Source organism: Heliangelus exortis, chromosome 19 (assembly GCF_036169615.1).
Source record: "Heliangelus exortis chromosome 19, bHelExo1.hap1, whole genome shotgun sequence".
NCBI classification, from domain to species: Eukaryota; Metazoa; Chordata; class Aves; order Apodiformes; family Trochilidae; genus Heliangelus; species Heliangelus exortis.
This window is the reverse complement of record NC_092440.1, coordinates 10,626,830-10,640,230: the sequence shown is the minus strand read 5'-3', so window position 1 is coordinate 10,640,230 and position 13,401 is coordinate 10,626,830. Positions and strand designations below refer to the sequence as shown.

The window sequence follows — 13,401 nt, the reverse complement described above, 5'->3', positions numbered from 1 at the left end:
CCATGACACTTTACAGTTTGCAATAAGCTATGTGGTTTTTTTCTTTCAAAATAATATTGACCTTAATTATTTGTGTGAGAGACAGGATTTAAGATCAAAAAGCAACAAGGCATTTTAATGTTTTAACCCAAAGATTATCTAGGAGTGAAATGAAAGCAAACATATTTCTCAATAGCAGGAAAGACACAGTGACCCAAATAAAAAGCTTTTATCCAAGGATTATCTGAAAAAAAAACCCCAAACAGCTTGCAGAAGTTCTGATGCATTCCAAGGACATTGTTTTCACCAATATTTTGTCATGTCTTTAACTTGCAGTAGTAAATAAATGTATTGTTCCCATTTCCAGTGCCATGCCCTTTAACATCATGAGAAATGAGCTGGTAGGTAACAGTAAAACATTATCAGATATCATTATTCACTGATCACATGGAGATCCTGCCTAACACCCATTATCACACTCCTGGATGTCCTTGGTTAGAGGGAGACTATCTCCATCTCACTTAAAAAGGAGCACAGACTAATCAGGCACACATTTGTTGAAGATCCTACAATCAGATCTACAAAGGATGCCAGGCTCTCATTGAGCAAGTGAAGGAGTCAGAGGTGAGGTACAGCAGGCAGTGGCAGGGATGCTCACAGACAAACGGGTTCTACTAAATGCACTATTTTTTAATCTTAATTTGCTTTTTCAGGCATGGCATTAGCTTAATGCCCAAGGAAGGAGCAGAGTTTGTTTTTACACTCTGCGAAGGAAACAGGAGCTCCAGCGATAAGAACAAAGGGCACCCACCCCACCCCACCTCAACTCCACCCTGCTCCGGGCACTCCCTGCCACAGCTCCCAGGGACAGGACAAACTCTGCCAGAGCCTGTCCTGACAACCCTGGGGATGGTTACACAATTTTGGCTTCTTGCAGCAAATTGGTATCGATAGCAGCAGCGTGGAAGCCGCAGTAAAGCACAGAGACTTCTGTCTGTGCTGCTCTCTGAGCTGCTCCCAATGTTTTATTGTGTGCTGCAGCAGACAGGGAGGCTGCAGAAAGCCAACCCAGAGACCTTTCAGGCAACTGAATCTTTTCTTTTTTCAACACCAAAATCCTTTGATCTTCCCTTTCTTCATTGGTAGCTTTGCTTTCTAAAGGAGCAGTAGGAAAAGCCATGCTCTTGTCTTGTCAGAACACAACTATTTCCCCTAAAGCATCCACACAAGGTTATCTGAGTGGATTTTTCAGTAAATCACTGCCCATCAAACCCCAGCACTGACAGACACCCAGATACAGACACAGAAACACAGTCACTTGTCAGCAACAAAATTCTTAAGCATTATAAAGAGTTTCAGAAAGATGGAAGCATCTGTTCTCTGTACAAGGGACACTACAATTTACTAATACTATTTTAAACTTTACTATGGAAAATGAGGTTAAACCTGAATTTGATAAAAAAAAATTATGTAACAGTATTCTGTTTACACAAGGAAGTACTGCACTAAGGTGGGAATTTTGAGGATATACAATCAAACTTTCAAACTTTAAAAGACCATTTTTAAGCTATAGAAAAGTAATGAAAAGCCTAGAAATGAATGTCTCACAGCAGCAAAAGTTGCAAACTAGTTTACTACAACTGTATTCCTTCTGTTGCACTGTTTATAATGCTCAAAAACTATTTCAGTGGTCCACATTCAGGAATAAAAGCACTGGGGAGTTTTTTCTTCTGCTTACACATGTCAAAGGATTGACAAACATAGGATATCTGGATGAAAATACTGTTCTTACTACTTACAGCCTCTTGAAGTAGGGCACACAGAGGAATAGTGGGATTTTTGTAACTCCAGTGACAAAATGCATTAAAAAAAAGAAATTAAAAGCCCTGATAGCATGCAATTATATCTGGAATCTGAAGTAACACAAGCAACTTTAAGGAATGAAATAAGATTGTTATTTTAGAGTTTGCAACAACTACTGGACTGAAAACTACAGAGAGCATTTGGATTGGTCTGGAGACCATCTTTTCTAAGAGGATGGGGTAGAAAACTTTAACACTGAGCAAACTATGGTACTAGGATGAAAACAAGTAGCTATGCATCAGTTCAACCAATATGCTTTTTTTCTACTTAAGCAGCTGATACTTTCTTCTGTTATAATATTTTTTGTGTCACTAAAAATTACTTCTGGAATCCAAGTACAACCAAAAGCTTGAAAAATTATTACAATAGTACCATTTAACTGCTTACGAAGAACTTGCTTTAAATAGCCACACCAAAAACCAGTGTGCAGATTAAGAGCACAGATGTGTGTATATAGTTTAGCCTCTCCCAGAGGTTCAGTCATAATAAAGCACTACAGAATTACAGTCACTAATGAGTAAGCTATATGGGGAAAAGGCTCTGTATTTACAGGCACATCCATTTGTCTTTTCAATTAAGGAGCATAATTTACATTGCAATGAATGTAATGAAGCTGAAGCATCTTACCACCTAAGCAAAGCCAACAAGCACCCTGCATGCTTCTTAGGCACCTGCAATGCAGATCAAAATGGACAAATCCACCCTCAGGGCTGCCTCAGCTCTTGTGTTTTTATTTACCTTCCCTACCCTCAGCTTTACACGATTTACGAAGACAAACTCAGGTGGGATGAGCCCCTCCCTTCCCTGCCTACCCAGGGAAACAGAGCATCTATGCAGCTGGAAGAATCCCCATGGCTGAGAATACTCTGCACTTCTTTGCTGCCATATCCACAAGCGACAGGAATCCTCAGAGGGAAAAAAAAATCTCATCTCAAAGGCAGATTGCTCCCTGCCCATGCCAAAATGCACACAGCCCGCCCATCCATCCATCCATCCATCCATCCATCCATCCATCCATCCCCTCTTCGCAGGCCCCGTGTCACCCATGAAAACGACACGAGTGTCACTTCCTAAAGCGCAAACCGCAGGTACAAGAGGAGCGTGTGAAGGGGTGAAGGCGGATGCGGTGCCAAACCTGCCCCAGGGGCGCGGGTGGAGCGGACCTGGATTGTGCCGAGGGGCAGGGGAGGAGGCGGCCGGAGGAGCCGATCGCTCCTCAGCCCCTTTGCAACCACAAGGAAACGTCCTTGTCCCCGAACCGGCAGAACCGGAACGAAACGGGGTGAAGCGAGCTCTACGGCAACCCCTTTTCTCCTCTGCTGCTCTAGTAACCAGATAAGGGGCCTTTAACGCTTTTCAGAAAGAAAAGGTCCGAGGCTTTTCGGTCCAGCGCCAGCACCCCTGGGCCGGGCAGGCCGGTCCCGGAGGAGTGCTGCCCAGCCCAGCCCGGTCCGGTCCGGCCCTGCCCTGCCCTGCCCGGCCCAGCCCGTGCCCCCCGCCGATCCCTCTGCCCCGGGCGCGGCTCTTCAGCTGCCGCAGGACCGCGACCCCCCCTGCTCCTAATGCAGAGAGGGGCCCGCAGGGAGCCCCGACACCCCCTGCCCGCTGCCTCCGGGGGAAAACAGACCCAGAGCGGTGCGGGGGACGGGGAGGGTCCCCCGGGGGGACCGCGTGAGGGGCCAGAGGCCTCAGCCCCCTCAGAGAGCAGCGGTGCCGCTCGCCCACCCCACACCCAGCCCCGAGGAATCGCGGTCCCGTTAGGACCCCCCTCAGCTGGTTCAGGATGGAGGGAATAAGGTGCTGTGACCCTCCCAACCCTCCCCACCCTCCCCCTCAGCCCGCCCGGGGCCGCCGCCACTCCCCGGCCCCTCACCTGCTCAGCGGCGGTGCCGAGGCGGTTCCCTCCCGCCGTGAGGCCCCCACTCAGGGCCACCCCTCAGTCCCTCCCTCCCTACCGGCCGGGTCAGCCGCTACCGGCGCTCACATCCCCCCCGCCCCCCCTCACCGCCCGCCCGAAAGATCCGAGAGGCGCCCGGCGGGGCCGGCACTTACCGGGGCGGGGGGGAACCGGGGGCGGCGGCGCAGGCGCAGGTGGGGCTGCGGCAGCCCGTCCCGTCGCTATGGCAACGGGGGGGTCAGGGCTGTCAGCGGCCACAGCCTGAGCCCCGCCCACAGCGAGCGCGAGGGAAGAAGGGGAGGGGCCGCGCGCACCTCCCCCGCGCGCTCCGGGGCGGGAAAAGACGCGTGCGGTGCGCGTGCGGTTCCGTGTCCGCAGTGCGAAACCTCGGAACCGGGGATGGGTTTGGGTTGGAAAGGACCGGGAAGGAGGGTCCGGTCTGTAATATATAGGTCCCACCCCTCTGCCGTGGCACCGACACCACCGTCCAGCAGCACAGGTGGTTCTGAGCCCCATCTGACCTGACCTTCAGCACTGCCAGGGCTGGGGCAGAAATTTCTTCCAGGGAAAAAAAAAAAACATCAGAAAGGAGTTCAAAATTAAGAGACAGAAACCTGATTTTATAGAGCAGAGAACCGGAAAAGCCAATTCAAGTTTCTAAATTACTGATAATAATTTTCTAAGGAAAAGGAATTATTGCCCCAAACGCAAATAACTATTCCAGGCTTTAGCACAAAATGGAACATTCAGCTGAATTCTCTACACACCTTCAACATGATCCTGCTGTGAGTGAGGGGATGGAGAACAGATCCACACGTACTTTGCACCTTATGGCTCCTCAAGTCAGGGAAAATGAAAGGCAACATTACCTGGAGGGAAATATTTTAAAGAAAGTTTGTTAGTCCTTAGTCAAAGCTAAGTAAAGCAAAGCTGAACTCAAATACTGGTTTGCAAAGAGCCCTCTCCTTGTCATGCTTTTCCTTCTATTTTATCTCAGACCCATCCAACTTTTTAGATAAAATGCCCACTCAATTTTAGGAACCTGTCAGGTGATGGACTAGTCTGGGAAGCTGATTCAGTCAGGACCTCTGCCAAAAAAGAAACGCATTTGCCATGTGAGTCATCCCTGGCAGGAAAGTCTGAAGGATGCTGAAGTCAATATGGATCCCTAATAACCCAGCACAGAGGAAGGAAAAAAAAACCCAGCTGTGTTGTTGGAAAGAAAGTGCTTTTCATTAGCTCAAGATGTGACATTCACACAACAGAAACAGACCCCTGTAGCTCAGGTAAAGAAAACGTGTTGGAAACGAAGGGCTGAAAAGACATTATTTCAGAAATTAAACTCAAATAGTCCCTAAGCCTTTTTACCTCTGTTCCCCTGGCTTCTCTGAAGGTTTTGGTGCTGTGAAGTTTCACTCTGCCAATGTCACCCCTATTTGTCCCCCTGTAAAATGCTGCTTGCTTGCAACAGCTGCTGCCCCTTGCCTGCTGAGCTGCTCCAGTTTCTCCAGGTTCAAACCAGGAATATCTTTGCCTTGCAGGGTGCTGCAAGCATGGTAATTTTGTGTCATTAATATTGTCAAAGCTTTTTAAGTCCTGAAAAGGAGGGTGCTGTTTAATACAGTTAATTATAACTCTTTGCAGAGAGCTGGGCAGAGGAAGCTCTGGCCACAATCACAGCTCCTGGATTTTGGACCTGGGCAAGGGGGTGATCCCCAGGAATTCAACTCCCCAGTCCACTGATGTGCAAAGGAAGGGCTCTGAGAGTTTTACAGTAAAATCTCAGATTTTTTTTTTTTAGGCTATGACAAAATCAGAGGCCACAGAAAGCTACAGTATGATGTGCAGGAGTCCTGAAGGCCTATTCTGCCTGTGGGCTGTACCTTCAGTGTACTTAACAGTGCTCTCCACAGCTCCAGCTTCCTCTGAAAGCTGCAGGCAGCCTTTTAAAGACTGGCTCTAAGCAACCACCCGAGCCAGAAAACTCAGATAAAATCCAGATTTCCTGACTTTCATGATCTGATAGGATCAGGCAGAACATCCAGCAAGCAGACTCCAGATCTGAGGAGCTCTGAGTCCTCGACTTTGGTTCAAAGACCCCCTTGCCTTCATGGCTTATTCTTCAGCCATACAGTCAAGCTCTGCAGAGCAGGGAACTCCTCACACGGGTGGGTTTGCCAGGATTTGATGGGATGCACTCGTCTGCATGGACTGCCAGGACCTTGTTGCTAAGCAGAGACTGGCAGGTTGGCCAGTCTGCCTCAGGACCAGCTGAAGAATTGCTCTGATCCCCTGCCACGTAGCCCTGCATGCCCTCTGCAGGCTGGCCTGCCTGCTTTGGAAATGTGCCACATGGCTTGCACAAAGCATCTCCAAAGATTATAGATAGAAATAAATGGAGTGGCTGCAGAACCTGGGCAGGCAGTGTAACGTTGTGGAGAAGGAGGGCTCCCTGCAGCACTGACAGCAGCAGGAGCAGCACCAGCTCTGGGCTCTTCCCCTCCTCACTGAGGACAGAGAGGGAGCAGGTCAGAGGATGAGTTGAAATCAGTGTGTTGCTGCTGGAGGGGTCACACATACTTTAAAAAGCTCATGTTAATCAGTTAATGGGAGATGAGAAGGGAAGGTTTTAGGGGAGGTTATGGAAGGGCTGATCCTGTCCTGTGTTTTGTCTCAGGTGATCTGCTTCCTACCCTTGTTAGTCTTGGGTTTGCTCTCCGGGCTCTACAGGGAGCAAGGACAGAGATTTTCCAGGACAGTGCATCCTCCCACTCTTGCTGACTCTTGGCTTTTAAGGTCTCTTTCTCTCCTTTTTTTTTTTCTTTTCTTTTGCTTCCTTTGTTTTTTTAAAGAGCACAGATTGCAGGGACAGGAGACAGCAGCAGGCTGCCAAGCTGGAAGCAGAAAAGGTTCATCACCTCTCCTGTGGCACTGTACAAGGATGTTGTTTCTCTTTGCTGTGCATCTGTAATATCAACATGCACAGCTGGCCAGATTTTGTTTCTGGTAATGCAGATCTAAATCCAGACACTCTCCACCCTATAAAGCTGAAACAGTTACTATTAATTAGATCAGTGTGGTTGAGATGGGAATCTGGGATTAGCTCCACATTCACCCTGTTGGGAAGGAGATGGTGTGGGAGTTGCTGTCTCTCCTGGCAGGCTCCAGACTGTCACACGAGTCCTCTGCTCTTGACAGCAGCTCACTGGGGGTAGGACAAGGGGATGGTTATTGGGCTGAGTCTTTCCTGGAGCTTGGGGAAGAGTAGGGAACAAAAAGCAGGATGAAACTCACTCAAAATGTTAAAATCCGAAGGGTGATGTGATCCTTCCATGTTCCAAAAGGGAAGATTTAAAAAAAAAAACCAAACAGACAATAAACAAAGGTATGTAAGTTGGTGTGTATAATACTGAGCCTTATTTAGTACCTTTGCTATCAGCCATCCTGTGGCAGAAGCATCAGTTAAAATACCCAAGGCCTAATGCTGCTCAGTGACACTGGCCAAGCCAGGATTCCTCCTGCAGGGCTGTTCCTGAGCTCTGTCTTTGGTCCCTTTGCTGCATCTTACCAACAGCTTCTGAGATAATTAGCAGTCATCAGATGAGATCTAATATTTAACAAACTTCTCTGCATGGAAGAGGGAAGAGAAAGCTCAGTGAATGGTAGGAACAGTCAGTGTCAGGGAGTGATGACAGTTCCTTTTATCGTCCCCAGAAGAACAGTGACTTTACCAAGGATTTATTTACAGAAGCTGGGAGAAATAAGGGTGATGCTGTCAGCTCCTTAAGGCAGAGACTGTTTTTAGTTAATGTTTTTCCTTTGTTTGCACAACACTTAGGCCAGTGGGGTTCCTGGTGCAAGAGGAAACCTCCTGCTGCAGAACAAGTAACATCTGATGACAAGTGCTGGAACTGAGGCTCTGAGGAGGAGAACTGAAGGAGGTTGGTCAGGATCCAGGAGAAGCCTAATCTGGGGCTGGAGGAGCAGAAGGTGGGAATGGGCTGCCCTGAGCTGCACATCTGCCTCTGCACATGGATGGAGGCACAGCACAGATCCTTCCTGTAACTCTGCTGCAGCATGGCTCACCATTAATGAAGTGGTGCTGAGCAGAACATGGTCTCTTAAGGCAGCACCTTGGCCCACATTGCCTTAGGGGTCATTTGCTTTATAGCAGGATGCTCAGGAGCATCAGTGTTTCTTTTTAGGATACAGGAGCATCATCTGCAAATAGATCTGGAAGGGCAGACAGGCAGCTCCCTGCAGCAGCAGGCAGCCAGAGGGATTTTGCATCCCTGATATCATACATTGCCCAGGAAGCTAATTTAGTCCAGGCTGCCCTTATCTCATCCATTAAATGTGCAAGAGAATTGACCCACTCCCTGAATTGTAAAACACAGCTACAAATTACTAGCTGGAAGAAGGCATCAGCCCCTCACTCAGTCAGCTCCCTTATCTCCACTTTACCAACCAGACTCTTAGAAAATCCATCAATTTTCAACATTAATTCATGAGATGGATGTTAGCCAGAATTCTGGGGTTGTACATATCCTAACAAAGGCAAAAGCAGTTCCCATCTTTCAGTTATATCATGGGCCTTTCCCAGGAACCTGAGGATTAAGGTTTTCCATTACAATCAGAAGGAGTATGATTAAGGCCCAGAAAAGCTTTCAAAAAACTCCTTAGCGAAACTTAGCCAAGCAGTACACAAAAGACAACGGACAAGTGTGAACAGCCCAGAAATAAGAGAAGACAAGTATTTTTTCTAGTGTAAAAGAAGACCTACGACATCTGCTTGTTCTTCTGTTTCTTAAAAAAATTAAAATTAAAAATCGAATCTAAACATACAAATAATCAGTGACAGCTTTATATATGTATGCCCAGACTCTGCCTCCTGTATTCTACCAGTGACCTCTGTGTTCAGGGAGCAAAACACACACTGCCCAACCTTGTCTGAGTGGCTGGATGTGTTGTAGCCATTACCATGCATTAGCTCTCCTCACATACATTTACACACAAGCCATGGTTGTTTCCTTTCAGGTCAGTGATGAAGCAAGTTCACAGCGGGAGATGTACCCTTGGGCCAAAGAATCATTAAATTGTCAGCATCAAGAAACCTACTGCAATGTGACTTGACAGTTGTACAGTGCTAAACTGAGGTTGTGTTAACTCTGGGCTTTTTAACCTGGCCTACCATGAACTGGGGATTTTTTGTTTGTTTGCTTTTTCTGAGTAATTTCCCATCATTGCTCCCACATGGGTTTCCTTCCATGGCAGAGAGGACAAGTCAAGTCACTGCAGATGGTGATGGCTGAACTGGTACCATCATCTCAGCAAGCTATTGCCTGCCTCCCCAGCACTACAGGCAAACAGGTGGGCAACTCAAAATTCTGCCTGTACCTAGGAATAAAGTCAAGTAGGCAAGAAAATTCCAAGCAGTACACAAAGAAAATTCCAGGCTAAACAATTGCAGGGGGTCCAGAAAGTCCTCCACCAACCATGCTCTGGGCTGTCTAATCCTGCCTGATAGCTCAGGTGAGTCAGATTACCCTGCACACAACTGCTGCCCCAGACCTCCATCTCCTTCTCATAACCAGCAGCACCCACCTGGAGAGCTTTAAACCTGGTTGGAAAAAGTGTGGGAGAAATACAGGATTCCTTTGACAACGGGAGATTCAAAGCATGGAAATTTTAACTAATCTGCCAGAGCACACTGGGAAGCTGAGCTACATTGCCCGAGGGCCTGCCTCACATTTTAAGAGTGAAGATCTCTATTCCCATGGAACAGAACATGCTTACTGTTAGCTAGGGAAGTGCAGATGCTTATAATAGAAAAGGGCTTTAAATGACCAGGAAACAGCACAAAGATCTGAGTTTGCTTTAGGAACCTCAAACAGGCACATTCCTCTAGCAATCCCCCTTCAGACAATCCCTCTCTGTGGTTTCTAGGTGAGGCAAAATGAAAGGATTTTATCTTCCCTGATGGTGACTGGTAATGACCTGTGAATTGCTGTCATGTGTGGGCTTTTTTTTTTTTTTTTTCTTCCAGGCTGTGAAACAATTAGGCTTGTTCCTTAGAGTGTTGTTGCTTGCATCTGGGAGGGTTGCTTGCTGCTGGGGAGCACTGTGTAACTGGGAGCTGTAAAGATGTCTGTGGTTTTATTGCTAAGGTTTTTACAAACCTCAGGTTTGTATTTTTATTATGATTGCTGCTGTGAGGACATCTTAAAAAATATTGTATTTCTCTTTGAGATTATGGTTCACTCTGTTGATCTTTCTCTTGACATTTCAGGGAGTTGGGGGATACTGGTAAAACATACAGAATAAACAAAGGAGATCTCCTTCACCCCAAATCCTACCTTTGCCAAACTGGGGATGCACAGGAGGTTTACGTTTATTAAATTAGCAGAGGTTTGAGCTGGTGTGAAGCAGTGCCTGGACAGAGCAGCATGCTGTAATGTTAACAGCCCAAACCATTTCCCCTCTCCTGTCAGAGCTGCTGAATCTTTTCCCAGCCTTCCATTTTGCTCATCCAAACCTTATGTAAATATCCCATTCTCAGGGGACATGGACAAATTTTCAGAGTGCCAGCACTGTGTTTCAGATTGGTTAAATAAATGTTATGCAAAGAGGAAATTTCTCCCTTTTCTCTCTTAACCAAGACTAATGGTGAAGTTGAGATCTAGAAACGTGCTGGCATCTGCCTGCTGTAGAGCTGTATTCATTCTCTGTTGTTAGGAGTCAGGGGAACTCTAAAATCTCATCATCTTGCCTTGAAGATAGAGAATTGGTTTCCATTAGCTCGCTGGAAAGACCAAAACAGGCAGGGAGGGATCTGCAGACATGAAACTTGTGGTCAGTCTCGGCTCATATCTTTTTATTGTGTTCACTTTCAAAGGACTCCAAAGAACCTGGCAACTATTAGGGATCAGTGATAGAGCTGTAAATTACATGGCAATGTCCTGAAAAGAGCCAGTTTCAGTATTTGGAAAGAAGAAAGTTAAAGTCCATTTGCTGTATGAGCTGTTACAAAAACTCAGACCTTCTGATGGATAGGATGGGGATGGGAACAGCTTAGGATTGAATAATTTTAGATGTTGGGTGCTATCCTATTTTATAATCATTGAGTCAGCCTCAAATAAAGTATTCATGAGTACCATTAAAATGCTGTTGCTCACATCCTCAACAGATTTTGTAGGGATGAACTCTGAGATAACACTGGGATGAGGGGCTGCTTCACCAGTCGATGGGAGCCTTTGGGGGGTTCAAGGCACTGGTTTTCCTTCTGGCCCTATCTGCTCTGTGACCTCTTAGCAAGAAGGTTTCCTTCCCTCTGCTCACCTCCTACCTGGCCAGGGCTTTCTCTGATTTGTACAAGTCTGGAACAAGAGGACCAAGATGTTGGTAGAGGCTTTTTGGCAGCAGAGGGATGCCAGCAGCAGATACACCAACATGAGTCATGGGGCTGCAGAAACACAAGGCTGCCCTGTGGAGATGCAGCCTGTGCCCTGGGCCAGCCCTTCTCTGGGCCTTGCTGTGAAAACCCTGCTCTGAGCAGATCCTTGGTGCAGGTTCCTCCCTGGGTCTCCATACACCCTTGGGACAGGAAGAGATTCAGGCTCCAGGGAACATTTCTGAATAAAACCAGAGGAGATATAAGGCTTTGTATTTTGTTTAGTGTTTTTCCACATGGGGTATGGTGGTTTGGCATCTGTCAAGTGAATGGATTAAGAACAGATGGGGAAAGATGTGAAACCCCATTGATCTCTGAGGGATTATTTCAGAAACACAGAGAACAAATGCAGGCTGGATTCTGGCCCCTGCTCTTATGTCCTTTCTGCAGGCACTGCCCAAAATGTGCTGTGTGCTGGTGAAAAGTTCCTCTGCTCCTCTGCCTTGGGCACCTCTGATCTCTTGTGGAGCTGCCCCCGTTCCAGCCCCCACCATCTCCAGCCTCACCTGGGCTGTACCAGGGGCCCTACTGTTCACCCCCCAGCAATGGGGCTGTGAGGGAGAAGGGCTGAACCCCACCCTGCACCTGGAGTCACAGAGACCCTGGCCCCCTAACCCCCTTACTCTGTGCATGCTGCAAGCAGCCAGCTTGTAGCTCCATTTCAGAGCTGGTTTATTGTCCCTCTTTACGGTGAAGTCAGGCCACAAACCTCACAGAACACATCCCTGCTCTGATGCTGTCCCTAGCCAAGGTATCACCACCTGCATTTTTTGCTTGCAGCCAGCAGAGGACACTTGCTTTCTTTGCAAAGAGTTTGTCTTGCTCTTGGATGCAAGAAAAAGGAAGATTCGGGGGTTGGCCACACGTGGGCACTGGAACAGCAAGAGATGGGTCTGCCCCATGCTGCTTGCTTAGCCCCTGGGCTCCGGTTGTGCCTTTTCCTTAGGTTTTTATGAGAAGCTCGAGATGTGCCTGCAACAGGCAGGACGTGGAAGCCTCTGTCCTCGCTGGGGTTCCCCAGGTGTGGCATCACCGGACTCCACGGGTGTCAGGAGGATGTGTGGGCTTAACTTGGCATCGTGAGTGATGGGAGCACCATGAATCTCAGTGCAAAATGCAAAACCTTGGCAAACATCAAGTTCCCGAGCTTGAGCTGAGCTCTCTGTCGTGAGACTGTGCAAGCAAATGAGTTTCAGTCTGGATCAGATACCCAGCTGCAGACATGGGGTGTTTCTGAGACTCAGTGCTCAAGAAAACACATCAAAGCCAAACCAGGACTAATCCCTGACCTCTACAGTCTGTTTGGCTGCTCTGTAGCCCTGAAGGAACATTAACATTCCCCCAGTGTTCGGGTATGTAGCCCTGGGGGGCTGAGCCATGGCAGAACAAACCAGGGCTGAAGCCCCCAGGCTTCAGGCAGTTTTGTGGTAGTGGATGGGCAGGGTGAGAAGCTCCTGGGTGCCTAGAGTAGCTCAGCCCTCTTTGAGGAATCCTCCCAGCTACATGTGGCCCTCAGCCCTGTGCCAATCTTTATCCTGCAGGACTGAAATGTAGGACAGCAAAATAAAGCCCTCACCCTGCAAATGGCTAAGCCTATGAACTGCCCCAGATTTGTTCACATTAATATTTTTAAATTGGGGGTAATTTTTCGTTTGAGTTCAAGCAGTGTGCAGGCCACCTTTGAAACACCCACCCATGTAAAATCATCACAGTTATATTCAAACAGTAAGCATTTATCTCTTTACATCATATCTCTTTAGGCACTTGGGGACCCACACAGAGAAAATGGAGTCAAAATAGTTTAAATCTATGTCTGTGCTTCAAGAAATTAATACATACCTCATGTCCTGAATGATGCAATGGGAGATGCCCACGGTGCCCAGATGAGTCTGGGATCTGGTCAGCTGTGCTCTGCCTTCCCCTTCTAGCTGTCCTTTGTTTGGCAGGGAAATCCAGACTTTAGTCCTGATCCACAAGGGAAATCTTGGTCTGAAGTGAGCCATTGAGCACAATACCTGGAGCTGTACAACAAAGAAGTGTGCAGAAAAACAATTCAGAATGTGTGGAGGAAGTACAGCCTTTCACTGCAAATGGATCTCAATATAGCTCTACTGAGGAATACATGAAAAACAAGGAACTTTCCAGGCATGGAAACAGCACTTTGTGGGCTGTGTGGTGCTGGAGCTGAGACTGAACTCACCAGGATCCTGCA

At 47.6% G+C, this 13,401-nt stretch overlaps 1 protein-coding gene across 3 annotated transcripts in view; it reads right to left on the bottom strand.

The window, feature by feature from the left end:
• The window catches only part of CCDC92 (coiled-coil domain containing 92), a 49,160-nt gene that overhangs the window by 10,638 nt on the left and 25,121 nt on the right, over nucleotides 1-13,401 (bottom strand). The window contains exons 2-3 of one of the 3 annotated variants that reach the window (XM_071763052.1): nucleotides 13,029-13,210; nucleotides 4,507-4,608 (exon numbers count right to left, since the gene is read on the bottom strand). The gene's annotated coding sequence lies outside the window, so the exon portion shown is untranslated. Of the gene's footprint in view, nucleotides 1-3,715; nucleotides 3,815-3,894; nucleotides 4,138-4,506; nucleotides 4,609-13,028; nucleotides 13,211-13,401 lie in introns of those variants that run through there. The other 2 variants (XR_011729678.1, XM_071763054.1) reach the window with 2 other exon arrangements.